The 26,969-nt window shown below is 40.2% G+C and overlaps 1 long non-coding RNA gene across 1 annotated transcript; it reads right to left on the bottom strand.

Annotated features, from left to right (window-relative positions):
- On the bottom strand, positions 1-25,017 carry LOC145397214 (uncharacterized). Its single transcript, XR_013896898.1, has 5 exons — positions 24,963-25,017; positions 4,813-4,907; positions 3,205-3,326; positions 1,887-2,022; positions 1-1,159 (listed from the first exon to the last, which is right to left on the bottom strand). It is a non-coding gene; the product is annotated as an uncharacterized LOC145397214 (long non-coding RNA).
- Positions 25,018-26,969: the final 1,952 nt, after the last annotated feature.

Raw genomic sequence — 26,969 nt, 5'->3', positions numbered from 1 at the left:
GATGATGTAAGCCAAGTAACTGTGGATCCAATTAACTTTTAAGTGGCTGTTATGTATATTTCTACCTTATTTACTTCACAAATCGCTACCAAGTTAAACAAGCATCCATTAGCATATAAACTGAGAGAAAATAAAAGGATGGGTTCTATTACTCTGTTATCTGGAAATCTTCAAAGTCAGTACAAAGATAAGCTGAAAGACACTTGTCTGCTTCTCTGCCCATTGATTTTCTTTTTCTATGCTGTGCTAGGGAAGAAAATAATGGACATTCTCTAAGTGTGAAGCACACGCTGTAGAAGAGCAGGCAGACTTTATCTTGTGATGGTACAACATGGTCTGCACTGAGCTGGTTTTACAGATGGTTTAGATGATAATGGCTTTACTTTCACATCATAGCCAACTGAAGCTGTAGGAAAAAAAAAAAAAAAACGTATTTGTACTGGAAGTAGAAAGATTTTTTACAACGGGTGTAAATACTGACTAGTGATTCATGTGTGCTTTATGTCCTGTGCATCTCGCTAATTTCATCCACACAGGATTGGTATTAGTTCTTTTGTTCTCAACCAAGCCACTCTTTGCCTCCCCACCCTTCTTAGTTTCTTTACATGTACTTTTTTTTTAACATTAGTACTGGTTTGGAAGAATGACATACCATCAAATGCTGAAACTCATAACTGTTGCTGTTGCTCTATAAAATCTTACACCGAAAATTAGATAGCTTATGTTCTGAATGGTGTTCTGGATAGTATTAGATTAAAGCTCATCAAAAATAATAAGAGCGACAGACTTGTGGTGAATGGGCTTTTTTATGTATGAATTTTTAAATATGTGGTATATTGGTCGAAAATAATACCTATGATAACATTATAGAAATTGCCAACAGAAACTTATAGGTACCTGGATGTATACAAGCAAAAAGCAACTAATGAAAGCTAAACAATGGCCCTGTTAGATAAAATTTCCTTTTTCAAAATTTTAACATAAATTCCTGAAGTGCCAGTTATGCATTTATGGAAGAGTAGTACAACTGTGACGAGGTCAGAAGTCTGTATTTGAGTTCAGTTTTTAGGTCCATATCCATTATCCATGTTCAGTGATTGGGTTCGTATTGATGTTCAGTGACTTGGTGTCCACGCCTTCAGTGACAACAGCTTTCATTCTGTAATCAGAAGTACAATTTAAAACCAAAGATAGTTAAGATTAACATTTGATTAGTACTATAATATTAACTCATTCTGCCCGAGGACATTATCTTTTTTCCAGAACCTTACATTCACCTTAGGAGATTACCGTAGTAGTGAATGGGTTTTTGAAGACTGACACTCGTGGTTGTTCAATGTGGCAGATCCAGAATAACTGTGTGGCTACACTGCCTGCCAATGAATTGTCCCTCCACTTCTTCCATGGAGCATGGTGAGCTGAAGAATAGCAATTTAAGCCTGCAGTCCACTGAATTTACATTTCAGATGTGCCATGGGCCAGAAAGACAACAACATTGTGCATGATTAAAAATAATGTAGTCTTCTTGTTATATTCACAGCCACATTGGTGCAGGAGAATTCTTCGTCAGCGTAGAGAAGAAAAGATGATTACTGTGCTTACAAGTCACTGCCACCTGGACATTAGGACAGGGGAGGGCCTTATTTCTTACTTACCAGCTATATAAGGACGCAGTTAACCTGGCCGACATTCTGTAGGAAGAAGAAGTGGGCTATTTTCTTTCTGACTGAGGACGATACTTTAAAGGCAGAGATACATATATAAACATGTGTAGGTACACTTCTCATATAAAATCTATGTACAACATGAGAGAGAGAGAGAGAGAGAGAGAGAGAGAGAGAGAGAGAGAGAGAGAGAGAGAGAGAGACTAAGGAGTTAGTGCTCACCTATTGGAGGTACTGCAATTAAAGGCAGCAGACACAGGTAGAGGAGCCACACAACTTTTGACCATCCACGCAGTTCTCAGACGTTTCGAACGAAGCATGAGAGCAGAAACCCCCTCGCTTGGCACACGCTGTATCCCTGCGGAGTTGAGATGAGGCTGGATTACTTATGTGAATAGTTATGTGTTCTTTTATTCATCTTATTAAGGGCATTTCGAAGTGGGGAGAGTGGGCATGAAGATAGCATTGTCTGTTGGTTATAACATACTCTGATTTGCCGAGTTGAGAGCAATGTTGGGTTGCTTATGTGAATAGTTACTGTGTTCTTTCAGTTTAGTAGTGGATTTTGAAATGAGAGGGAGGGAGTCAGACACAAAGATAGCACTGCCCAGTGGCTCCAGCACGATCATACCTTCAAAGCTGAGTTGAAAGGCATATTGTGAACCTTCTTCAACCGAGATGATGTGCTGATAAGTTTATTTTTGCTGCTAACTGATGATTTTACTAATCTTAGGAAAGGCGTCTCATACTGAAGAAATTTATTAATGCTGTATCTAAACTTTCATTTCGAATTGTCCATCCTATGCTAAAGGAAATGGGGAGATGATGAGAATAAAATGCAAAAAGATGCTCTTCGGCTCAGTGGATTAAGTAATTACTGAGTCCTTGAACCTGATGATTTAGTATTTGATGCGGGAGTGTCTGCTGAAGCGTTGCCCTCCCCCGCCTTGCCCTCTCCTCCTCTGCCCTCCCCTACCCTGCCCTCCCGTCGCGTACCCTCCCTACCTGTCCTTCCATTCCCTTCCCCAGTCAGTCAGTCCCACCCTAAGGATAATCACATGAAAGGTGCAAATGAAGCTCTGTATGAGGCTTCACTTTAGCTCCGTAAGATTTCACACACAAGGGTCAAATTGTCGTCGGGTAAGGAAGCTCCCCAACACTTTTCCTAAGAGACTTTTTTTTTTTTTTCGTTCATTTCGCCGCACTGCCCTCTTCTGTGATATAAATCCTTCCAATATCGCCATACTCGGCATAAATAATGTACAAAAGGGTATTATCCAGCCCTATCCCAAATTATATCGCTAAGGAAGAGGTGTTAGGGAGCTTCATTAACCGACGAGAATACGGGCCAGGGGTCTGCACTAGCATAGTCCCATAAGATCTCACATATCTAGTTGGCTACTTATGTACTAGAATCCGAATATCGTTCACCCCTTGTCATAGCACCCAAAACAATGGTATTATCTAGTATGTAATACAGATCGCTTAAGAAAATTTGTAGCGAAGCTTCCTGTGCCACCAAGAGTTTAATGTCACTTACCGACCGACGAGGCAATACGGTGGGTGCGGTGACGGTTCTATGATGGCCACCTCCTTCTCTTCAAGCTCCAGCTGAGTTTCATCGTTCTCCTTGAAATCCGCTTCTTCCTTTGTCATAAGATTCTGCGACACAAAAGAAGGCGTTATCGATGTAGATAAAATATAACAAACAAATACATAAATGAGTAACTCCAAAACGCAAATGTAATGTCAAATTATGGCGTTCATATATCAGTTCAAACTATTCATCAAGGTGCGTACAAGCAACTAGACTCAGTTTATCTCTGAATTGAACAAGGTAATAAGTATATGCAAATATAAATATAATTAACTCTAGAATGCAGATCTAAGGTCAGGCTAGGGAAGTTGGTCTGAGTTCAATCTATTGATCAAGTATGTAACTAGACACAGTTTATCTCTGAACTGAACAAGAACCGCTAGTAATGACAAAAACTTAACTATACCCAGTGGAGCAGCCGGGGGGTGGGACACGATGCCAACCCCCCCCCCTTTGACTTTGAGGTCGAAATTCAATAAAGCGCCTAGCATCATGGGCAACCATCACTGTTTCCACCCATTCGTGGAAATAACATGGAAATATCAGAGATATTATTTCGTACAGTTCCATGTTTCAACAGTGAATTGGGCTTATATTTTGGAATTATCAATTACATTTACATTCATAACATTATCCCATGTCCTGTTCTTCATAAAATTTACTATCCGCATGGTGTTAGAAGCGCCTATACCTGCGGTATTGACGCAAATCAACACGTACAGTAACGTCTATCATACATAACGACAGAGAGAAGAAAGAGACTAAACATGAGATGAAGCACTAAAATTTATAAAAATGATGGGGCTTGGCAATTAGTCGATATTATCGTGGGTGAAATTCCCTACTCGGGATTCACCGAGCCAGCTACGTGTTCTTCTCTCCCCAGAGTTAGCAAGTGAATGAGTTGTACGTCTGGCAGGTTACATGTATTTGGCAGCCAGCGGCGTATGCTCGGCGCATGCGCAATGAGCGCAATGAATTGGGATTACATTCTACACCGACTCACCGAGTGACTGAGTCCCGTCTTAGTTCAGTTTCCACTTCCACCAACGTTGTTGGACGTATTGACGGTTATTGGATATATTTGGCCCCTTTCTGGACTTCTATAACCATATCTCCTGAGAAATGAGTAAAACACACTATTGTTTAGGTCATTTTTAGCCTTACAGGTTAAAAACTATCTCCTTTACCCTCTTAGCCACGTAGACGCACTTGATATTTTACTCTGGGTCTTTGGCTAACACCATTCGATTTTACTCGTCACAGGGGGCAGGTGTCCGCCCCCCCTTGGACAAATCGTGGTTGTGCCACTGACTATACCTGTTGATAAATCATAAGAAGGTTCACTGCAGATCTTGACTATAGCCTTGGAGGGGGAGTGGTAGCCAGAGTGAACCCTTCCTCAAGATGCGAAACACAAATGGGAAAGATGGGGAGCGTTTGTAATGCGTGATGCTTGTGACAGCCCAAGTGATGTAATGCCTATATGTGTGTGTGTGTGTGTGTGTGTGTGTGTGTGTGTGTGTGTGTGTGTGTGTGTGTAAGACTCACCGTAGCCAGAGATACTCCTAACAAGATGGCCAGGCAGAGCAGGACTTTCATCTTGGCGGTTTGGGCTGCTTTTTGTTGTGTTGATTGTTGACCAACTGTGAAATGATTTAAGGGTGGCATAATAGGTGGAGAGAAGAATCAGACTAAAAGAGTATGTGATTGGGATGGACGGGGAGAGGAGGAGGGGATGACCAAGGAGGAGAAGGAAGGATGGAGTGGAGAGATATATGAGGGAGAGGTGTGTAATTGGAGCGAGGACAGCCAAATGGCAGAGAACAGGTTGACAAGGAGGCGATTTATTTGTGGCCACTCTTTACAGAATCAAGGCATCTGGCAATAATCTCGCGAGGGGTGGCCACAAACAAATCGCCTCCATGTCGCCTTCCATTTGGCTATTCTTCCTCCGAGTGACACTGAAGATACAACATTTACTTCATGAAAAAAAAAAAAAAAAAAAAGACTTCCTCTTCAAGTCCTTATGTTTATACTCTATAAAAGATCGAAACACACTATTTACCATACTGGAATCCTTACCTTCGATCACAGAACAAGTCTAAAAAATGTAAGACAACCCAGGGCAGTCCCCTCCCCTAAAAAAAAAAAAAAAAAAAAAAAAAAAAAAACTGCTTGGCAGCTGTTCCATCAGGTGAGAACAGACCGATAAAAGCAAGGATACATCCAACCCTCACCTGTGTGGATGAGCAAAGTGGATAACGTTCTGGCTGGCAAGTGAGCTTCCATCCGCCCCAGACTTGCTTATATCGGACCGCCAAAACTCTGAATTATACAGTTTTTCATTTCAGTCTCGGAGTCTTCCTTTTCATATCAAACCCAAAATCAGTATCAATAAATTTTGGCTTAACGTTAATTTTTCAAGCACGTATATTCACTGACAGTAATTACCTTATCAATAAACGCAGGTTGAACGTTAATTTGTCCAACACGCAAATTCACTGAGCAGTTAACTTATCGTGATGAGATACCACGCATATTTAGCCGATTTAAAAAAAAAAAAAAATGGCTGAACGTTAATCTTTCAGATATGAAGATTCAAAGACAGCAATTATCTTGATAAAAATCCAACACATATTTAGCTCTCATTAGAAGCAACAAAAAAGTCACCATCGGCAACTACCTTCGCCATATGATGCAATAAATGGAACTAATAAGTGAAGATTAAAAACTCATACCTGTGTCTCATAAAAAATATCTAGATATCGGTTTCGGTAATTAACATAGCAAGAAAATTTATTGGGTAAAGGGTGGTTATCGTAGTGGATAATTTGTTGCCTGCCGTCTGTGTTGCAATGTACGGTAAAACATTTGATGCCTCGTTAGATATATCTGTTAATCGCCCCTGCATAACGTAATAAGCTGATTTGGAAATAATTTTTGTATATCCACAGCTGAAGCAAGAATTTACCTTTGTGTGTGAGATGGCAAGGTTGATGCCGTCTCTTTCTCACGTGCGTTTCCTCCATCATTCTCTTCTCTCTCCTGCTTTCTCTAATATTTCCCTTCTTCCTTCCTTTCCTCTCCTTGTTTCTATTCCCCCCCCCTCCCCCTCTCTCTCTCTCTCTCTCTCTCTCTCTCTCTCTCTCTTACATCATCCCTTCCCTACATCTACCTGGCCATAACTCCCAAATGTTATTGCTCCAGGAGTGACTCAACTAATTTATGGAGAGCAACAGGTGTAATTAACAGGTTTCGTCAGGTGCCATAACCGCTCCTTAAGATTAAACACCGCGCTTAACTTGATAACGGGACGCTAACTAGTTCCTTAGGCAGATTACACACCTTGATCTGAGTTGCCGGGCTGAACACTTGACCTCTGTAAGCACTTGGATTGGCAAGAACGGGTGTATACGTGTGTAGGAACTATTTTTCACATACACACGTTCATATGTTAACCTCCTTGTCTATCTGCCTATCGATCTATCTATTTTCTGTCGTTGATGATGATGAAGACGTTAGAGGCGTCCTTTAAGGTGACGAGATGATAATGACGTGGCGGGTATCTGATGGCGTGAGGTAACCATCCAAGGCGGTGGGATGTGTGCAAGTGTTTCTTGTCAGTGACGTAAGTGTGCAAGTGTTTCTTGTCAGTGACGTATGTTATTAATGTCCGCCTCCCACGTGCTTCTTCCCACCTACGTTAATCCAGTTCCCGTCTTTCCTCTTTTTACCCACATTTTTTTTTTTGGTTACTATTTAAATGAATTAATTAATTTACTGGAATGTAATTCATGTAACCCATCGCCTGTCTGTCTTCACCATAATGATATATGTGTGTGTTCTCCGAGTTATTTACGTACAGAAGTTGGAATTAGTTCATTCCCTTTTCCGTGGACTAAGGTGTTTGTAACACTGCACGGTGGAGAGCTATCCCCTCCTATTCCCTTCCTCATAGTCCTACACTCCCACCCAACCCCCCCACTTTTCTATCCGACCCCATAACCCCACACGGTACCCTCCATACTCTCGCTCACAGGCAGCTACGGGCTACATCACTTCTTGCACCTCTCTAACTACGTGTATTTCAAACAACTAATAATGGAATAAACAGTATCATTATGTATATGACAATGTGGGTCAGTCGTACAAATAGTGACAATGTGTCACTGTTGTGACAAGAGGTCGGAATATTTTCGTTAAGGAGTTTGTGGTTCGTCATAGCCGATCCCTGATTCGTTTTGTTCATCCAATAATGACAGGAACACAAACGTTACATGTATATTATGTAAGACTGAAACTGTCGCGTTAATATGAATTTATGGACGTCCACAGCCACACAACCTGTGTTAACGATAAACAACCGTATGTACTTGGAACATAAGGTCCAACATGCTGTGTGTGTGAAAAGTAACAGCTTACAACAGGATGAAGCAGTTGGCAGGAATAACGAAGTACAGTATGTATGTTATTAATTTGTTGATGCTTAATACAGTAGTGTATGATAATATTAATATGACTAATACCTGACGGATCATTTCATCATTATCTTAGTTTATGTTGGGAAAGGGCGGGAGTGAGAGACGTCAAGGTAAGAGAAGCGTTTGATGGGAGACAGGAACCCAGAAAAGGGTGGTGGAGATGGGAGCGTGAATGGATGAGAAAAGACATCACATCGTTCAACAGATGTTGTTCGCTATAGTATTCTTATTTGTAATATTATTATATAAGACGTAAGTATATAGACAATAACACATAATACACTGCAGGTCGTCATTCATTTTTGTGCGTTCCTCATGGTTTTTTTTTTTTTTTATGCGAGGAAGAAGGAACCAAAGGCCATGAGCCCGCAGTAACAGTTCCCTCCAAGAGAAAAACAAAATACAATATAGAGCCAAATTCAAGATCCGATCATTTTGAGATGCCTGGACACACTGCGTTTGAAAGACTGGAGATCATAGGCAGCAGGAAATACAGACAGAGGGAGACAGTTCCAGAGCTGACCTGTTGCATAAATGAAAGACTGGGAGTAACGGTTAACTCTTCCATTAGAGAGTTGGACAGAAAAAGGATGAGAGTTTGCTGCCAGACGGGTGCTACGCGCCCGTCGTAGAGATGGAGGAATGCAAGCAGAGAGTTCAGAGGAGCAGTGACCATTAAAGTAGCGATAGAAAAGAGATAAAGATGCAACAGTGCGGCGAAGAGACAGAGGTTGAAGGGAGTCAGTAAGAGGAGGAGAGTTAATGAGACGAAAAGCCTTTGCCTCCACCCTATTGAGAAGAGCTGTATGTGGGGAGCCTCCCCACACATGTGAGTTGTACTCCACACAGGGGCGGATAAAACCCCTGTATAGAGTCAACAATTGTGCAGGGGTGAAGAAAGTGCGGAGTCGGCTTAGCACACCCAATCTCTTGGAAGCAGATTTTACAAGAGATGTAATATGATATTTCCAAGATAAGTCCCGAGTAAATGAAACCCCAAGCATGTTCAAGGATGATGCAGGATTAAGCTGAATATTATTAAACATTAGTGGGTATACCTGTGGAAGATTTTGTCGGGTTGATAGGTGTAAGAACTGAGTCTTAGATGCATTAAAGACAACCATATTATTTTTACCCCAGTCAGAGATACGAGCCAAATCAGACATTAGGTGTGCCACAGCCTCATCCCTTGCTTGTTGAAGTAACTGTTGAGATGGGCGTTGCGGGAACCGAATGGAAAGGTGAAGGGTGGAGTCGTCAGCGTATGAGTGGATAGGGTTAGATGTACAACTTAGAAGATCATTGATGAATAAAAGGAAGAGAGTTGGTGATAGGACAGAGCCCTGAGGAACACCACTGTTGATAGATCTAGGAGAAGAACGATGGCCGTCTACAACAGCGTTATCATTGTGGATAACGGCACAATATTACATATTAAATGCCTTTGTATACGTTATTACTACTGGTTCTGAGTGTCTGAAAAACAGTCATGACACATTGTAACATCACCAGCTTTGGCTGTTCCACATCTGTTACACAACACTTACACTTGGGTTGGGGGAGGGGCGGTGGGTGTGGAATGTTCGATCGCCCGGTCGCTAACTGGCCGCGACTGCGGCTACTTGAGGGAGGGGGGAGAAATTAGTGCTTTCGCGTGTACATATTTACATTTTTTTCTGAAGATCGTACATACAGTTGTTTGCTACACAGACACACACATATTATATATATATATATATATATATATATATATATATATATATATATATATATATATATATATATATATTGTTACGTCCACGTCCCACACTGCCACAGGCTGCAACAGCAGTAGTACAATACAGCAAGGACGTTGCCCACCGAGTTGTTCTTCTTATGGTCAGCCTTTAGGTGTGCAGTACACAAGATCACCTGAGGCGAATATAAACACTGGCTCCTTAAAGTTCAGTCTTTATTTTCCATGTAATTCCACTTAATGCTTTCCAACTTCTCTTCACTGTTCTCACAAGCACTGGAGCTATACACACTTTACTACTGCTATCACACTTAATGCTTGACAACACTTTATTGTTAGTACACTTCCTGCTTGCTAACATTACACTTATTGCACATGTACCGATAATAATCTTCACTGACAGTAATTACACTTAATGCTTGCCAGCAACTCTTCACAAACTTCACTATCAGCACTGCACTGATGCTGCACTACACTCAAACTAAACCAAAACCGACTGCACTTCAAACTGAAATGAAAACTGACTGAACTTGTAATAATTTCTATCCCATCTTATATAAGCTTCCATTGTACTATAAACTTCTATGTCTCCACAATTCTGGTAAGCACTGGTCTTGCATCAGCCCCTAGTAACAACAGTTACCAACTAGGAGACATCAAAACATGCCAGTCTTCTTACATTACATAACACTTTCAATCATTTACCATACGAAATTAAATGACATAATTTAACATGCAATCATTTAAATAAAACATTATAAAGAAAAAGAGCACAAAAATTAATGCATAACTTACGAATTAAGTAAGCTTGCAAAAAGCTGGCAAACTGGCAACTCTGACTTGCACCGATACCGGAACTACTGTACGCGAAACGCCGAGAAACTTCTCGAGCACCTAGCTGGCAAATCTCACTCCTTAATATTATCCCCTACCTGGTTCTTTGTCGTCCCAACAAAACTACACAGTATATACTTACACAAACCTTAATCTTAATGGAACATTTAACTATACACAAAATATTCCTTCAATTTATCAGGTCTTCTTCTATGCCGCTTCTGACGATATCCTTGCTCCTCCACACAGTCCACTCCCCCTGGAAGGTTTTGGTCCTCGTCTTGATTTGCTTCATCTTTTGGGGAACAGTCACCATCCTCTTGCATTTCAACTCCTTGGTCCTCCTCAACATCTTCGTCTGCAAGTGAGCACAGTTCCTTGGAGACGTCCCAGCTGTAGTGTCCTGGCCCATGGTACTGCCAGAGATGGTTCATGTGTACCACCTGTGGGCGAGATTTCCTGCCTTCCCGAATCCGAAACGTTACGTCTGATAGGGGGTCCAACACAGTGTAAGGGCCATCCCATATGCCCTGCAGCTTCAGTGACTGTCTCTTCTTTCGCTGAGGATTATATAACCAAACTAGGTCACCACCCTTGAAGCTCACCTCACTTGCCTTGGCATCATACTTGCACTTCATCACCTCTCCTGTAAACCTGAGGGCTCCTCGCACTTGATGATGTACCTCAGCCAGCCTTTCCTGAAGGTGTTTCACATAGCCGGTGGTGTCTGTAGGCAGCTTTTCGCCAGGTGGACTTTCCACTAACAAGTCAACTCTGGCTTCGGCTTTCCTGTCATTCTCTGACTAAATATATCTGCGGTTTACTTAACCCTTAATTCTACTGACTATCAAAAATTCTTCAACTATCTTACTTCTACGATGGAACACATTCTATCCATTTCTCTTTTCTCTGAAATCTCCATTTTAGGGGATTTCAATGTTCACCACCACCTTTGGCTTTCCTCTCCTTTCACTGATCCACCTGGTGAACAAGCCTACATCTTCTCTATCCTTAATGACCTAGAGCAGCTTATACAGCACCCTACCCATATCCCAGACCGCCTTGGAGAGAGCTCCAACATACTTGACCTCTTCCTTACAAATAATCCTTCTGCTTACACTGTTAATCTTTTCTCTCGGTTGGGCTCCTCCAATCACAACCTTATCACCTTAACCTGTCCTATCATTCCAGTACGGCCTGTGGACCCTCCAGGGAAACGTCATCTGTGGCATTTTGGAGCTGCGGATTGGGAGGCCCTAAGGCAGTACTTCTTTGATTTTCCCTGGATTGATTATTGTTTCCATGGCCGGGAGCCATCTGAGTGTGCCTTGCACATTACGGATATTCTCTCGGGCATGGAAGCATACATTCCTTTCTCGTATCCTTTGTCTAACGCAAGAAAGCCTTGGTTTAATCATGCTTGTTCTAATGCTGTCCGCAACAAGGAAAGGGCCTACAAAAGGTACCGGAGCCAGCCCACCCCCAAATCACATCATCTTTACATTTCTGCCCGAAATGTGCTAAGTCTATTCTTCGCTCTGCTAAAAAAAATTTCATCCGTACTAAATGCTCTCGACTCTCCAACTCGAATTCTTCCCGCTTCTACTGGCACTGACAACTTTCCAAAAACCTTTCTAACAACCTTACCTCCTCCTTCCCTCCTCCTTTCTATGTCATAAAGACTTTGTAGTTACTTGTAGAGAAGTATATTTTAGACTTGTGGTCGAGCGGCTTTTATATCTTGTAGTAGCTTCCCCACCAAATGTCATGTAGTGACAGGAGAGGTAAAGAATAGTATGGGACTATTTTTAATTGTCTTGGAAATATTAACAAGTCTCTCACACGGAACGAGTATAAGTCCCGGGTAGCTACCTCCCTGTCTCGCTATCTGTCTCTCTCTCTCTGATTGCCAAGCCCTTCTCCCATCACCTGTCTCCTCTGAGGCCTGTCTACTGCTCTCTTGCCTGTTCGGTGGCTAATCTCCGTCTGAGCTCTCTTTCCTAAATTCTGGTGTAGCAGGGGTGTGTCACGTGTGTTCCTCGTGGGTGGACTAGGTCTTTGTTCACGAGAGGACTGCTGACAGCTAACTGCATCATCTCCTTACTGGCCGCTGTCGTCAGCTTTCCTCAGTGTTAAGAGTGTGTAAGCATGTTTAGCACTGCTCGATTCTCGCAGACACAACACCTTCTCATCATCTGACTCCCTGCTTCTATCTATCTATTTATCTATCTATCTATTATGTAGTCCTACATCTGCTCGGTCACGCGAAAATGGCGTACCATCGACATTTAATAGTTATAATATATTAATACATACTACATACACATTATAATGAACTTATAAGCTAATTAAGTGAAATATATAATATTGTAAAGTAACATAATATTGTATACATATAATATTTATAGTAAATAGTGATTATTCAGTAATAATACATTTTAAACAAGTTGTATACATATTTGAATAAATGCAATGGTTGTTGTATAACACTTTGTAAGACGTGCATGTACAACAGACGTACGCATATAATTGTGCAATGGTAATACTGCTAGGTTATACATTACATATTTGAGTTATCACTTTAGTAATGTCTAATATTTCACCTAACTTGTATGATGATACTGGTAATACAGAATTGTGCTATAATTGTATGACTTATAATATTGTACTAACATTGTGGTACTACATAATTGTAACATTTTATGAATTGTTACAAAATATTGTGTTAATGCATAATTGTGTTGGCCTTATAATTGTAGTTACATTTTGTTAATGCAACTATTACATAAGTGTCTTGGCCTTATAATTGTAGTTAAAGTTACATAAAAGTTACATCTTGTTAATGCAACTGTTTTGTCGTTACATAATTGTTACATATCGTTTGTAGGTACATAATTGTAGTTAAAGTTACATAAAAGTTACATCTTGTTAATGCAACTGTTACATAATTGGCAAAGTGTAACATAATGCAATCGTTTGTCGTTACATAATTGTTACATATCGTTTGTAGGTACATAATTGTAGTTAGTGTAACATAATGCAATCGTTTGTCGTTACATAATTGTTACATATCGTTTGTAGTTACAAAATTGTAGTTAAATTACATAAAAGTTACATCTTGTTAATGCAACTGTCACAGAAATGGTACATATTGTTTGTAGTTACATAATTGTAACAAGTGTAACATAATGTAATCGTTTGTCGTTACATAATTGTTACATATCGTTTGTAGTTACATTATTGTAATATGGAGTAACATAATTGTAATAACTGCAGTCCTAACATATGCTGCGGTCGATGATAGTGATGATGTGTCATGCCACTTGTTTGTGGAGACACAATTTGCTTTTTTGTTTGTAGTTTATGTGGTATTTTGGCATATGTAGTAACACTTACACTTATTTTCATTTGTTTGTTATGTGATCTTACTCTATTTCTCTTTTTTCTTTCTTACTTTTCTTTCTTTTTTTTTTTTTTCTATAGTTTGTTTCTCTTTGCTTGTGTACGCTTTTTTCCATGTTGTTCATGGTTACATAATTACTGGCTAATTTCCTTGGGATACTTTTTCAAAGTTTAGTTTATATTGCACAGATACTATAAAATGATATTATATAGTCCCATATTTTGTTATTTTATATAAAAAATATATATTAAAAATATATATATCATCTTTACATTTCTGCCCGAAATGTGCTAAGTCTATTCTTCGCTCTGCTAAAAAAAATTTCATCCGTACTAAATGCTCTCGACTCTCCAACTCGAATTCTTCCCGCTTCTACTGGCACTGACAACTTTCCAAAAACCTTTCTAACAACCTTACCTCCTCCTTCCCTCCTCCTTTCTACTCTGATGGTTCTGTAGCTGTTTCTTCTACTGATAAGGCAGATCTCTTCGCACAGACTTTCTCTTCCAATTCCACCTTAGACGATTCCGGTGCTGTTCCTCCATCACTTGTACCTTTCCTTCTTGCTGGAAGTTTGCTCTCATACAGCCAGTCCCAAAGAAGGGTGACCACTCCCAACCCTCCAACTATCGTCTAATTGCTGTAACGTCCTGTATTTCAAAAGTTTTCGAGCCAATTATCAATAGAAAAATCTTAAGGCATCTTTCCTATCACAACCTTCTTTCTGATCGTCAGTACGGGTTCCGTCAGGGACGTTCCACTGGTGATCTTCTCACCCACCTTTCAGACTCCTGGTCATCCTCTTTTCGGGACTTTGGTGAAAGCTTTGCCATTGCACTTGACATCTCTAAGGCTTTCGATCGAATCTGACATAAATCTTTAATTTCCAAACTGCCCTCTTACGGTTTCTATCCTTCTATTTGTGCCTTCATCGCTAGCTTCCTTTCTGGTCGTTTTATAGCCACTGTTGTAGACGGCCATCATTCTTCTCCTAGATCTATCAACAGTGGTGTTCCTCAGGGCTCTGTCCTATCACCAACTCTCTTCCTTTTATTCATCAGTGATCTAAGCTGTACATCTAACCCTATCCACTCGTACGCTGATGACTCCACCCTTCACCTTTCCATTCGGTTCCTGCAACGCCCATCTCAGCAGTTACTTCAACATACAAGGGATGAGGCTATGGCACACCTAATGTCTGACTTGGCTCGTATCTCTGACTGGGGTAAAAATAATCTGGTTATTTTTAATACATCTAAGACTCAGTTCTTACACCTATCAACCCAACAAAATCTTCCACATGTATACCCAGTAATGTTTAATATTATTCAGCTTAATCCTGCATCATCCTTGAACATGCTTGGGCTTTCATTTACTCGGGACTTATCTTGGAGAGATCATATTAAATCTCTTGTAAAATCTGCTTTCATAAAATCTGCTTTCAAGAGAATAGGTGTGCTAAGCTGACTTCATTGTTTCTTTACCCCTGCACAATTGTTGACTCTATACAGGGGTTTTATCCGCCCCTGTGTGGAGTAAAACTCTCGTGTGGGGAGGCTCCCCACATACAGCTCTTCTCAGTAGGGTAGAGTCAAAGGCCATTCATCTCATTAACCCTCTTCCTCTTTCTGACTCCCTTCAACCTCTGTCTCTTCGCCGCACTGTTGCATCTTTATCTCTTTTCTATCGCTACTTTAATGGTCACTGCTCCTCTGAACTGTCTGCATGCATTCCTCCACCTCTATGATGGGCACGTAACACCTGTCTAGCAGCAAACTCTCATCCCTTTTCTGTCCAACTCTCCAATGCAGGAGTTAACCATTACTCCCAGTCCTTCATTTATGCAACAGGTCAACTCTGGAACTGACTCTGTATTTCCTGCTGCCTATGATCTCCAGTCTTTCAAACACAGTGTGTCCAGGCATCTCGAAATGATCGGATCTTGAATTTGGCTTTCTATTGTATTTTGTTTTTCTGTTGGAGAGAACTGTTATTGCGGGCTCATGACCTGTGGTTCCTTCTTCCTCGCATAAAAAAAAAAAAGGTAAGTGTAACTCGTGGCCCAAAATGAGTTTTCAAGAGGTGTAACTGGTAGACTCATGGTATGCAAACCGATATGCCATCAGCAATGCAGGTAACTTCTGGTCCCATTCTGTTTGTCCCTCTACATAGTACTTGGCCAGTTCTTGTCCAGGGGTCCAACTGAATTTCTCCACCATCCCATCTGACTATGGCCTTAGTGGAGTTGTCCTGGTCTTCTTGATCCCCAATAACTTGCAGCATTCACGGAACACAGCAGACTTAAGGTTTCCACCCTGATCTGAATGTAGCTCTTGTGACATCCGAAAACGACATAAAAACTGATCAACCAACACCTGAGCAACAGTCACAGCCTCCTGATCAGGGATAGCATAGGGTTCTGTCCACTTTGTGAAGTAGTCCATGGCAACAAATATATACCGGTTTCCTCTTCCAGTGAATGGCAATGGTCCAGCAATGTCACCCGCAACTCTTTCCATCGGTGCACCTACTTGGTACAGCTGGAGAGGGGCGCAACCAAGTTTCTTGGGTTCCTTCTTGGCACAGCACACATCACAGACCCGGCACCATTCTTCAACATCCTGATGCATGCCAATCCAGTAGAACCTCTGTTGCAGCTGGCTTAGAGTTTTCTTCACTCCCAGGTGCCCCCTGGTGATCTGGTTGAGAGACTTATTCAAGATCTCGGACCTCATCTTCTTCGGAACCATCAGTTGCCAATACTTGTTGAGGCAATCGGCTGTCTCCCACTGACACTCCAGTAGTCTGTTGTTCAAGCGAGGAAGGGCCCACTGACTCCAGAAACTCTTGATCGCAGGGCTTAACCTGGAAACTTCTTCCCAAGATGGTCGCCCTGTACTCTGCCGCAGCCACTCTAACACCGGTTGCAAATCTGCATCCTCCCAAGGTCTTTTCCGTCCGACACTGGCCCCGTCACTACAGTACAGCAGCATTTCTTCCTATGATTCCCATTCCTACCACGCTACATGTTGTCTGTCCTGTCTTCTTGCACACTATTCATCAAGGTTCTCCTGCATTTCTTCAGCGGTGTGTCTTCTGCAGCCTTCTTCTCATCATCCCAACCATTCTGATCTGCAAGTAACTTAAACTGTGCACGGTAAGCTTCCCAAGATACTCTACCATCAAATTCTTTACATTTCGCTTAAACTGGAACCCCATTATGGCCATGCACTTCACTGGTTTGGGGCCTAAGAACTGGGGCATCACAACCAAGTCCAATCCTTAAATCTCCAACATTCTGATTATTAAACCCTGCTATGCCATCTTGAGATGCCCAGGATCTGTAAAGATTCACCATATACTGTCCACTCCTTTCATATGCCTCCTGCACACCAACCTGAGGCTCAGCAATCCAGTATTTCTCTACAGCCTCAATTTTCTCACAAACCTCCACATGATCGACTACATGCTTCAACCAGTTATCTACATACTGTCTGCACTCCGTCAGTATTTCCTCACTAATTATAGCTGACCATCTACATGTTGTTTGCATTCAGTCACATTATTGCTTACCTCGTACTTCTGCTGCCATTGCTCAGCGTATAGCTCCTCCTTCAAGTGTTCATGTTTTTCCTTCATTTCTCCCATGAAAGCATCTAGCTTTCCTTGAATCCTCAGTTGTAGTTCCCTCTGTTGCTCCTGTAATGCCTCCTGAAGCTGTTCATATCGTTCTTTCTGTTCTTCGTTCTGTGCTTGCAATTGTTCTTTGATTTCTTTCTTCTTTGCCTTTAAATGTTCCTCGCCCATTTTCTGTCCTTCACTTTGTGCTTGTACTTGTTCTTTAAGTTATTTAGTCTGTGCCTGTATTAGCTCCATGATTGTCGCCAGGGAAATTTCCTCCTCCTGCCCAACTCGAAACTTTGTCTTCACACCTTCGTTTCCATGTCGAATGTTAGACGCACTGCAGCACTGAAAATTATCCCCTACTCCTGACACCAGCTTTATGTCTTCGTCCCACACTGCCACAATCTCCAACAGCAGTTTTACAGTACAGGAAGGACGTTGCCCCAAAAGTTGTTCTTCCTATTGTCAGCCTTAGGTGTACAGTCCACAAGATCAGCTGAGGCGAAAATAAACACTGGCTCCTTAAAGCTCACTGTCTTTATTTTCCAAGTAATTCCACTTAATGGTTTCCAGCTTCTCTTCACTGTTCTCACAAGCACTGGAGCTATACACGGTTTACTACTGCTATCACACTTAATGCTTGACAACACTTTAGTGTTAATACACTTAATGCTTGCTAACACTTCACTTATTTCACATGTACCGAAAATAATCTTCACTGGCAGTAATCACACTTAATGCTTGCCAGCAACTTTCACAAACTTCACTAACAGCACTGCACTGATACTGCACTGCACTCAAACTGAACCAAAACCGACTGCACTTCAGTCAAACTGAACTGAAAACTGACTGAACTTGTAATAATCTCTACCCCATCTTATATAAGCTTCCATTGTACTAGAAACTTCTACTTCTGCACAATTCTGGTAAGCACTGGTCTTGCATCAGCCCCTAGTAACAACAGTTACCAACTAGGAGACATCAAAACATGCAAGTCTTCTTACATTACATAACACTCTAAATCATTTATCATACGAACTTTAATTACATAATTTAACAAGCAATCATTTAAATAAAACATTATAAAGAAAAAGAACACAAAAATTAATGCATAACTTACGAAATAACTAAGCTCGCAAACATCAGGCAAACTGGCAACTCTGACTTGTACCGATACCGGAACTACTGTACACGAAACGCCGAGATACTTCCCGAGCACCTAGCTGGCAAATCTCGCTTATATATATATATATATATATATATATATATATGTATAGTAAAAAGTCACAGTACATGGAAAATCTTTTTACATTATTTTTATACTCTGAATGAGTCTATGTTTACTGTTAATTTGATAGACTAATATGCTTGGCTCCACACACACACACACATACACACACACACACCATATATCCTCACAGCGCCGCATCACAAATATCTCACTACACTCGGTCACATCACACATTGCCACACCTCAGAGCAGCGCATCTACCTGGCCTAGGGAATTTCTTAACACCTCTTCCTCAGCGATTAATTTTGTACATCACACCATAACAGCCGTCTGGTGTTTTACTGATGGAAACTTTTTCAGTATTAAAACAGCCGTCTTGTGTTTTACTGATTGAAACTATGTCAGTATTAAAACGATGTAACATAATAAATGAGACAGGTAATGTGCAAAATAAATAGCTAAAGAAAAGGAACTACGAAACCTCCTGTGCCACCTTGACATTGCCATATGGGAGACTATGCGATATTTTTTCTTAACCGTTTTTTTTTTTTTTTCGCCTTAAAGTTTCTTTAAATGTTGCCTATATTGTTTTGAGTCTTGATAGTTTGTAGATCAGTTTTTACATAAGAGGAGAAAAAGATTTACTATAATGAATCGCTAAGAAACAAGCGTGACGAGTGTACGAAGTTTTCAGAGCCATTTAAATTACGACCAGGTGACGTAAGAAACTCGATGCTCCTCTTCCTTATCGATTTATTTTCGATTCTACGCCTTGACATTCCCTTGCCTGCCATTTTTATTGTTTTAACATACTGATGTGCAAAGTGTAAAATAAATCGCTAAAGGAGAGGCGCTGAGAATTTCCAGTGTCATCCAGAATAGCCACCCACACTTCCCGTTGCCACACCTTCCCTTCCCCAGTTCCCACGGGCTTTACTAATACCTTATACAATTATCAGTGGGTGTCGTGGTATCTGTGGCATGTCCTTAGCCTGGTATTTCCTGTGTCGCTGTTTTTTCACGGTGTTCCATTTCATAATTCATTGGACATCGTGATTCATTCCAAGACACAGCCAGTGAATATTCGAATTAAAAAGTTTTGTAGACAACATTGATCAAAGGACAGTCAGTGAATATTCGAATTACTAAGTTCCGTGGACAACATGAATCATCCCAAGAGACAGCCAATGAATATTCGAATATCCAAATTTCATGCAGTTTTCGCGAGATGTGAATGTCTTTTGTATGGATCGGCATAAACTATATTTATTTTTATTTATTAATTCTAACTTGGTCTTAAATGGCCATCTCTCCATGTTGAAAGCCAATTAAGTTTAGAACAGGATGCTAGTCACGAAGAAGTGCCAAGAAATGGGTGTAGAGCCATAGCGTTGTCCTATGCCACTAAGCTACGTAATTTAAGCTTCAAAAGTAAGAAAATCTTGACCAGTGTGAAGTAAAATGATTATAGCAGTAAACATTATACGGTAGTAATCATTCCCACTGTATCAATGTTGATCAAATTACACATGCATGGTTACTCTGTTGTTTTTATTGACATTTTTCGTACAAATTTTACTTAACCTTCTCCATGCCAAATAAATGTTTTTCTCACAGCTAATCCGATTGATGTTATGTCTATTTTTTTTTTCTTAAGTGACGGATTATTTCACAGTTAAACGATTGAATCAGATGGCGTATTATTTGTCTGATTATAATTAGGTTATTTTTATTTTTCGGCCCTCCAAGTGATTCTATTCAATTCAAGAGAGACTTTTCCAACTGTAGTGGTTAGTACAGCCATCATTAGCCACTTCCCTGCCAGGAATCTCTTCTAAAGCTGAATAAAATCGTCTGATGGCACTTTAAAATGGATAATACGTCATCTGATTGAAGGGTTAATTCCGAGAAGGAGGTGTGTCGATGAAGAATCCAGGCACAGGAAGGAAGGAAGCAAAGATAATTTCCGATAAGACAGAAAAGACAATTAGGAGGAGAGTCATAGATAAGGTTCACTCGTCAAAAAAAAAAAAAAAAAAAAAGTTTTGATGATCTATACTGGACCAGCCGTGTCACCCAGAAGAGGACGAAAGACGAGACACGAGAAAGCAACACACATTCTCACCAAGACAAGATGATCTCAAACCTACTCTTGGTCATTCTTCTTTTCTTCAGCTGAAGGTTGGTAATGGAAGACATCTTGACACTAAAACAATATGACTTCAGTCTTTGTCCTAGTTTATTTTTTCTTGCATCAACTTAAGGCAGTTTACAAAAGACAGACAATAAGGAAAGATGGCCCAACTTCTCTCTATTTTTCATCTCATTTTAACCCAAGGCAGGCCAAACTAACGAAATTAAAACATGCTGCTTTGTTAAAATATGTGGGTCAGTTTATCTAAGGCTCCAGTAATATGTCATGAGTTTATGTTACTGCTGCCTTTTCCTGTTTTTTTCATAATGAATATACCTGGGAGTCTGAACTATGAACATCTGTAAAGACCCTCACCGCAAACTCTCAGGCATAAGAAATGAAATACAGACCCAAAACTTACCTGTACCTGTAGAATATTACCAGCTAAATTAGTACCATTTTTAGACGAATCATAAATACGGTTTGCAAGATAAGTCTCAGGCCAGTATAAATGATCATGCAAATGTTGACCTCATGGTGTGGCTGTGCTTACTAAACAGACAGGTAAACAGTGTGAAAGATTAGACCACAACATGCAAAATTATAAATCTTTTGTTAGTAATAATTTTCACTCACCACACCATGGTTATGTAGTTAGACAGAAGGGGTTAAGATTCGCATTCGTTAAAGTAACAAACCACACATTATTAACTATCCCAATAAAGTGGTTTAGTCTTCATGGAAACAACTTATTTCCTCGTCACTGAAGTTTAATAAATATACCGTCCAATTTAAGAGCCTTCCTCTCACCTCCCTTACCACTTCTGACGACATAGACAAACTGGGAAACGAAACGTCTTAGAAAATTGAGATATATGGGGAAGATTTCTGTAAAGCTCAAAGTTAAACTAATAATGAAAGTTCTTTTTTTTTTCCTGGTTATTAGTGAGATCTGGTGTCCTATATATTTATCTGTCTATCTATCTATCTATCTATATCTATCTATCTATCTATCTATCTATACAGAGAGAGAGAGAGAGAGGGATATATATATATATATATATATATATATATATATATATATATATATATATATATATATATATATATATATATATCCCATTGGGTCTCGGAAGTCCTGTGCGAGGGATTTTGCTGGAAGGGTGCTAGGTGTACCGCCCTCCGCCTCCCGGCTCATTGTCGCGAGCCTCATAGTTCCCTGCCTAGGGTTCCCATCTTTATTAAATTTCGAAAATGCCCAGTTCTGTCCTATATTGCGGATACTGGGTGCAAATGGGATATATTCTGCCATTAAAAAAAAATCGTCTGAAAATAGCAAGAATATCAATGACACTAATACGATGATCAGTTTTATTCATGCTATATCCAAGGGACTGCATTCAGTTCAGGGGAGAGTTTTGAAATTAGAGCGACTTGTTATCATCTTTGTTACTACGTTCCCTAAAAACTTGTAGCTGGTGGAATGTAGTATTGGGTATAGGTCTGCAAATCTCCTCCCATCCTGAATGCTCCCTTGTTTCTGTGCTTTCTTCATCTCTTATCTGTTCACTTTTTCGAATCCTACTTCTTAACAATCATATTAGAAGAAAATTTTTGTTTTCTGATTGAATATAGAATGAAAACCGCCTATGTGACATAGAAAAGTGAGTGTCCTACCGCAATATATAGCCGAACAGATCGGTTTTATGCTATTTTTACTCTAACTTGGCCTAAAATTACCATCTCTCCATAAATTCTGATTTGTGGAAGTTGTTTCTTCCTTTTAGAGACCTTTTTAATTAGACTTTTTTTTTCACTCATCCATTATACTGTCAGGCTATTGTGTTAAAGCAAAGTAGTCATCTAGGAAGGGATTAAATGAATTCTGCAAATGACTCTTCAAGTTTGAAGAGTCTCTCCTTAGCTACATATCAAGATTAAAGTAAGCGAAATATGTTTTTCTTTTTTTGTGTAAGTGTGAGAAGTGAACAAAAACTATCTGGTGGCAAAAATAATAAAATACATAGCGCCAGTTTTCCGAAAGAGTTTAACAGAGGCTAATTTTATCTACTTCAGGTGGAAAAGGATAATTTGGGTTTAGTGAAATCCTCCGAAGTTAACAAAAATGAAAGCAATGCTTCATCCCAGTGAGAGTCAGGATCAAATGTTTAAACCTAAAACGAGAAATGGGATGCAAACGCCCTACTTCCGACGCTAATTTGCAACGTACATGACGAAGATACAACATATGTGACCTTACTGTATAGCTGCTGACTGCACCTTGTATCGTGGAATGCAGGCTAACCATATCTAATATCAAAAGGCGTTACCTAAATCACCGTAAAAAAAATCGGGGTTTGGATTCCATAATGTGATTTAATTTTCAAGTTTTTACATTTTAATTTCATTTGCCACTACACCTTCATAATATCTCTGTGTTTCTTTTTATGATTTTTTTTTTCATTTTCTCCCTGCAACATTTCCATTCTGACTGTTCCTCATTCTACCTGATAATGCCGTATGTTGGTACCCTACATTTTCCTTAACATTTCACGATGGTGCAACTAGATTCAGCTTCTCATTATCCATTTTTCTCTAAAACCTCTTTCTACACACACACACACACACACACACACACACACACACACACACACACACACACACACACACACACAAACACACAGTCTTCAATCATTTTTCTTTGCATTATGATTTTTGTCGTCACATCAACTGCAAGCTTTTGTGGAAGAATGTTTGTGCATATTATAAATAATTATTTTCTAGCGTTCATTTACGCTATATAAAGAATGACGTTGATTGGCACGACCATACAGCCTGGTCTGAGATACATTACAGGCCTCAAAACAAAGGATCGCCCTCCTCCCCCTTTTTTTTTTACTAATACTCGTGTTACAAGTTATCACATTGTAGCTGAACTTTTCTGCAACATCTTTTTCTCTATTATTTACAATGGAGATACACCTTATTAATCTCTAATTTATGATTTCTGTCATTTACAATATATACAGTTTCCATTAGTTAATACAAGAGGATATGAATGTGTAATACGTAACATGTATGGCTTAGAATGAAATTATTAAAAAAATAACAACTAGCAGAGGGCCATAGCTTTTCCAGGTTTACCCACAGGACCTATGCCTTTTTTTAAAATGTCTTACTATTCAGTGTACATGTTGGCTCAGCAAGTGTGGGCAGTCTGCAAATCGGACTTTTTTCCTCCACGAAACACTTTGTAAAAGGTAAAACTCGTTTCAAAGGTGATTGCTTCATTGTCTCACTTCTTGATCCTTTTATTATCTGTATTTATCATCCGTTTTGGGATGTTTGACGACTTTGCATGCATCTCCACAGACAAACTACATCAGCACCACGCTAACACAGCCAGCCACACCAGCACCACACATATAACGTCAGCCGCACACCACCACACTAACACCGTCAGCCACACCACCACCACACTAATACCGTCAGCCACACCAGCACCACACTAACACCGTCAGCCACACCAGCACCACACTAACACCGTCAGCCACACTAACACCACACTAACACCGTCAGCCACACCACCACCACACTAACACCGTCAGCCACACCACCACCACACTAACACCATCAGCCACACTAACACCACATTAATACCGTCAACCACACCACCACCACACTAACACCGTCAGCGACAGCACCGCCACACGAACACCGTCAGCCACATCAGCACCACACTAACACCGTCAGCCACACCACAACCACACTAACACCGTCAGCCACACCACCACCACACTAACACCGTCAGCCGCACCACCACCACATGGCGGTGGCTGAATCGGTAGAGAGGCGGCTTGCAGTCCTAATGGACCCAGGATCGAATCTCGGCTGGGGCAGGGAACAGTTTAAGGATTTGAATTTCCTAAAAGCAGACTTTCCTGATCTACCAGATGACCCGCCGACATGTAAAAGTACCCCCGCTAATACCAATGCACAAGTCCTGTATGAGACAGCCCTAGCATGTATTCAATATGAACGGTGGGTGTTAGCGCCGAAGTGGTGACATGTGGAGGTGTAGGAGGACTACTGGGCCTTGGGATAGGCAACTGCCCCCAAGAAATAGGCCCTGAGCCTTTGCCCAGAGTCGGACACATAAAAAAAAAAAAATAAAAAAAAATAACACCGTCAGCCACACCAGCACCACAATAACACCGTCAGCCACACCAGCACAACGCCACACTCTCCAGACTTACCAGCAGAGGCGATGGTCAGGCTAAGGCGGGTGAGGCAGTCGGCCGTGCAGGGTGCGACGGCTAGACCCAGTGAGTCAGCCAGCTTGGATCCCTGACTAATATTACCTAGTGGACGCTCCCTCCTCAGACTCACACTCTCGTACAAAAAATCACAAGTCGAATGAGATAGTGTATTTGTGGAGAAGAACACAACCAAATGTGTGTCAGACCTTTTTATAACTTGATAGTGAACAAATTGACTCACTTCGATAGGTTTATGTGAAGTAAATCTAGAAAGGAAAAAAGTGTAAAGTTATTTACAAGTATTAAGTGCAGACAAGAGTCTGATGGTGTAAATGAAGTGTAAGTGATTGTTTTGCTCACTATACTGGGCGTTCTTCGTGATTTTCTTTTTTTTTTTTCATTTTAATTATGACGAAAAAGACAATGACATTCTTCAAAACACACAACAAAGCAGGATACCCCTCCTCTTTTTATATACTGAAATGAAGTAGGGGAGAGGTTTTGTATAACCGTATGCAATATTTTATATCTTATTATTATTTTTTTTTTGACCGTGGAAATAAATGGGTTAGTTGTATTTTTTTCTAATATTCGTTTCCCGTATGCCATGAAAGAATATTCGTAGTGACAATCGTTATTGAATCTGTCAGGAAAATCCAACAATAAATATAAATACGTTAACCGTAGGTGGCATTTTTCGATTTTTTTTCCTTGACTCTCATTTGTGACGTTTCATATCTGATTCCAAATATGCAGCGAGGTTAGATTACCATACTGATGACGGGAGAGTGACCCACCCTCCTCAGCAGTAAAATGTGAACGTTAACATACAAAGCCCGCCTGACAGACCACTTGGGAGAGCTGTGCGTGCGTCACGTTAGCGACCTGACCACTCTCTGCCCCTTTGAACACACCCACACCCCATGGCGCTGCTACCTCACGTACACCACTGGACTAAATTATTAGAACATGGCAATTTCTCATCCTACAGCTCATATTACAATTGACTGCAGATTGGTTTTGAAGCATTAAAATACAGTAGACCATTATCAAATATACTTACAGTATAGTAAGGAAATTCGTACCGTGTAATTCTCTGTAATAAAGACAGTGCAATGATCCCATTCCTTTGCAGCTCCAAGTATCGCATTCAGAACTTCGATTACTAGTCCTTCCTTCTCGGTTGCAACTGGATATGGTTAACAAGAATTACAAAAGTGGTACTGGAAGGCTTTAGAATCTAGTAACTGAAAATAAAAGCAATGAAAATAAAAGCAATTATTTACATTAGGCTACTGCAAATAGTACATGTTCTATAAACAGTGTTACACAAAGGACAAACATCAGGTCAGCGTCCTGTGCCAACCCAAATCACAATAACAGCACAATAGTTTTAGACAGATTTGTACTCTGTGTGAATTGTTAGAAATTAAGATAATCAGACGCATTGGGCACACACACCTTAAAGTTCAATGTGGTTGTCCAACATTAATAATATAAACAGAATTAAAAGACATACAGTATATACAACAGCATGAAGACTCTTTGTTCACCATAAATAGCCTAGCCGTTAGCGATACAGGGAGAAAACACCCGAGGAATCTTGCATTGCAAAGGAAAAACAGAAATCAAAGTAGGTTCCTGCTGTCTTAATATTCAGAGAACTTTATATAATGAGAATGTTTAACAGTGTATTTATTTTCTGGTACATCTTTTTTTTTTTCTTTAGTAAATTTATGCAGAAATAACTTGGTTCATATAGAATTCCTTCATTACATTATTCTGGTTATCTTACTGAAGGACAACATCTACAGTACATTAAGATAGTGATGAAAAAGATATACGTTACCAGCACCAGCATACAAACGGTTAGTTAACCTGCCTAATATCAGTAGTATAGAAATGCGTATTATTATCTAAGTTAACTTTAGGCCATTACCTACAGGGGGATGCTCAGGAGATATTCGGGACAATAATTTTATGTAAACGTTGTTAAATCCTTTT

The sequence above is a fragment of the Coenobita brevimanus genome, chromosome 40 (assembly GCF_032717465.1).
Source record: "Coenobita brevimanus isolate Jiangsu-jjx chromosome 40, ASM3271746v2, whole genome shotgun sequence".
Classification (NCBI taxonomy): Eukaryota; Metazoa; Arthropoda; class Malacostraca; order Decapoda; family Coenobitidae; genus Coenobita; species Coenobita brevimanus.
This window is presented reverse-complemented; position numbering and strand designations above follow the sequence as displayed.